At 48.3% G+C, this 3832-nt stretch overlaps 1 pseudogene; it reads right to left on the reverse strand.

The window, feature by feature from the left end:
* Window positions 1–202: 202 nt before the first annotated feature.
* On the reverse strand, window positions 203–1048 carry LOC147991954 (uncharacterized; annotated as a pseudogene).
* Between the last annotated feature and the right edge of the window lie 2784 nt (window positions 1049–3832).

The following is a 3832-nucleotide window of genomic DNA, read 5'->3' on the forward strand; positions in this document are numbered from 1 at the left end:
CACACTTTCTTTTGGGGAATTTTTAACCAGAATTTTGTCCACAGAGTAGAAAAAGTCATAAAAGTGATCACCCAGCACCCCTCAGCCTTTTTTGGTATGTTCTCAGCATCTCTGCATCCCAATTTGATTCTGACAGACTCATGTCTGTTTACAGTAGATTTATCGTTGTCTAAAGTGACACCCACCAAGGATCCAACATATGCTATATTTTTTCATGTCTTTTGTCCAGAGGAATGTTGCTTACATTAACCCAAGCAATGTTAAGTACACCCTTGGCACCAACAGATTCAGACCACTTTTTAAGACCCACCACAGCCCCACAACTTTTAATGTTCATGGTTTCAGCAAAACAAGCTTTGTCAACATCTCTGGGCGAAGGAAATCTCATTACAAAAGTATTGAGCACAATCGATCTAGCTGAGCATTTCCATTTTGTGTTAATGTAAGCATTAAAAAATTCCTCTAACTGTCAGTCACTAGCTTGCCCCTCAACCACAGTGATCACAATATATCTGTTCCTATCAGTGTTCTGCTTAGGTGTACTAGCATCATGGATATAGAAGAACCCCTTTCCCTTAGCTTGAAATCCACACATAGGAGCCACAAATTCCCAAGGAAGCACAGTGTTGCAAATAGGAATAAGATGCCCATTAAGATCACATCTACCGCATACAACACGAGGACAGCACATGGGAACATGCCCTGGTTCTTTGCAAGTAATGCAAACCTCAGCGCCACCCACTAGTGAGGCATCATTCCTTCTTCCTGGAGTTGGTTGACGACGATCTTGTTGCAGGCGTGCATCTTGTTGGGGACGAAGATGACGCCGTCCAGAATCCCCCGCGGTCGCCTTGCCTTGGTTGTTGTCCCCCCATCTCTCTACTCGGCGGTCGTCGCTTTGCGTCTCCATGGCCGCAGCCTCCCACCTTGCTCGATCTGACGCCTGCATGCCCTGATCCATGTTGGTGGAGATCTGGCCGCCCTCCTCGATGTCGCACGTCCACACCATGTTGCGGCTGCCTCCACCGCCACCACGCCCAACTCCCATCCGAAGCGACCGACACCTTGGCCGGCCAGGCCCGCCCTGAAGCCATCCAGCCGGTGGCCGCGGTTCTCCGCTCATCGATCCGTCATGGGAGCGAGCGGACTTGCTCTTGGTGGAGATGCGGCGACTTGGGCGAAGGATCTGCGGTCACCCCCGCCTTCCCCTCCCACCAGCCGAACGACAGGGAAACCCTAGGTGTCGAAACCCTAGGCGCCTCCCAGAGGTGGAGAAGAAGTAGATCGAGATCTGGGATGGAATGTGGGGGGTGGGGAGGCGAGGAGGGATTTATCCCCTCCATAACCCTAGCCCCGTGCCCTGTAGCCGTCGGACCCACCTGGCCTAGGCTCGCCCCACCTCCCGGTCCCACCATGGCGTGCGTGTCGGGTGCAGGTCCAAGTACCCCAGGGTCTGCGGTCCGCTGCGGTACATGGGACGCGCCGAGCGGTACATGAACGTGTCCCACGACCACCGTCTCTGTCGCAACGATGTCAGCGCGCGTCGCCGGCGTCGAGGGTCGGCGACCATGGGTGGCGTGAGGGGAGGGAGAAGGTAGGGAGGTCAGGAAAGCCATCGGGACTACACCATGAGTTACATACTTACAAACCAAGGATACCTTTGCCCAGTCAGAGGGACAACATCATATCTTCATGTAGCTTCAGAGCCAATGCATTGCGTTTTCTTGTATGTGTAGGGGTGTTTTATCTCTTGCTACATGCTTCAACTCAGGTCTTTAGAATCATCTTCCTAATTGCAAAGATCTGTATAAAATTATGTTACAATTACAAAACAACACTTCGTGGTTGAAGGGATAATTGCAGTTCCAAAGGTCCATACAACTCTCGATTTGTTGTTAAGATGATATATTAACATCAAATTTTAAATAGTCTGCTATTCATCTGCTATAGTGTCGGTATAACTTTTGGAGAGGACTCCTGCAAACGTTAGCTAAACTGAAAATGACGCTAATAGCTTTCTGAATGCCATGATAGAGCTAAATTTGAAGTCATTTAACGCCGCTATCAAACATGGTCTAGAGCTGGTTAAGAAGGGAGTTATTTGGAGGATAGCGGACTGTTCTAGAGTACACATGTGGCAGGATCCATGGATTCCGAGAGGATATGATCAAAGATTGATAGGGTCCTGTACCGGGGGTGGCCGACACCGAGGAGCCCGGCCTTGTCAGCTGCAAGGGGGCCCAATAGGGCCACGTTGAGACTCTTACCCTAGGAGGCTAGACGACCTTCTTGATGTCCAAGACTAGAGGACGGCAGCGCCCCAGATCACATCCAGCATGTAAACTCTAGGCCTCTCCTGCCTATATAAAGGGAGGTCTAGGGTTCCCCTTGATCCATCTATCCTCAAACAGGAGGATCGGGGACAGTTCTAGAGTACACACGTGACAGGATCCATGGATTCTGAGAGGACATGATCAAATACCAAATACCTCAAAAATAAATTGTCGATGTACCCGAGTCTCAGATTTTCTGTATGATCACAGTGGGTGGAATGTTGTGCGGCTCTAAGAGCATTTCTGGGATGTTGATGTACAACATATTCCGAGGATACACACGTCACCGCGTAATCGTGTCAATTTTCTTGCATGGTTCCCCAAAAATTCTGGTCGGTTTACCGTCAAAAGTGCTTATAACCTGGCTACACAAGAACATGATGAAACCTATGCAGGAGGGGCATCAAAGTTCTAACCAGGGGGTGAGCTTTCTCTATGGAACAATAATGTATGGCGTGCAAAAGTACCATTGAAGATATGTATTACTGCATGGAAAGTTGCATAAGGAGCACTTGCGACGGGCCAAAACAAGGTATTTCAGTACCTTGCTACCATCGGCCGTTGTAGGTTGTGTGGCCGGGACATTGAGGGTTCGTTCCATGCGCTTATCGCTTGCCCTTAGGCAAGAAGTGTCTGGCAAGCCATGCATTATGGCCTTTGCCGTTAGAGGAGGTCCTAGTTGACAAAGGGGAAGGCATGTTATTACATGTTCTTGCAACATGGCATAGTAAAACTCGAGATATGGTTATCTTAATCATATGGAGAATTTGGCAGCTTAGGAATGATGTGGTGCATGGTAAGGAGATACCTCCGGTGAAGATTACAAAGGAGTTTCTGGACAATAACTATAAGTCTATTGATCTAACACGTAAACACTGCCTGGAGGAGATTATAAAAGGCAAAATGATTGTTGGAGAAGGTACACCATGTCCGGTGATGGAACATGCAGGTCAGCTAGATCCTTGGCCGCCGCCACCTTCTGGCTGGACAACTCTATAGGTCGACGGGTCATTCCCCATCTAGGATGGTAATGCAGGTGCTGGTATGGTTTTACTTCGGGAGAATGGTTCGGTCATCTTTGTTGCTTACAGAGCTATTTTTCATTGCAATAAGGCTCTTGAGGCGGAGATACATGCATGGATGCAAGGCATGACCCTTGCTAGACAACATACGGATCGACCAGTGGTCGTCCAGTCGGATTCCTCGGAGGCTCTTTCAATCCTTTCTGGCGGTAAATTCTCTCATTTGACCTATGGTCATTTGGTAGCTGGAACTAAACCATGGATGAGTGAGAGGAAGTTTATTCCATATAAAATTATGAGAACTCAAAATAGGGTAGCAGATTGTCTGGCTAATTATGCCGCACCGAGTTGTGTATTGTGGTATAGATGAGTAGATGACCTCCATGTTGTGAGGATTTATGGTCTCTCAATTTTAACCCTACGATTCATGAATAAACTCCTTTTATTGAGCAAAAAATAACCCGCCGCTAAGACGAT

This window comes from Triticum urartu, chromosome 1A (assembly GCF_056163025.1).
Source record: "Triticum urartu cultivar PI428250 chromosome 1A, HENAU_Tu73, whole genome shotgun sequence".
Lineage (NCBI taxonomy): Eukaryota > Viridiplantae > Streptophyta > Magnoliopsida > Poales > Poaceae > Triticum > Triticum urartu.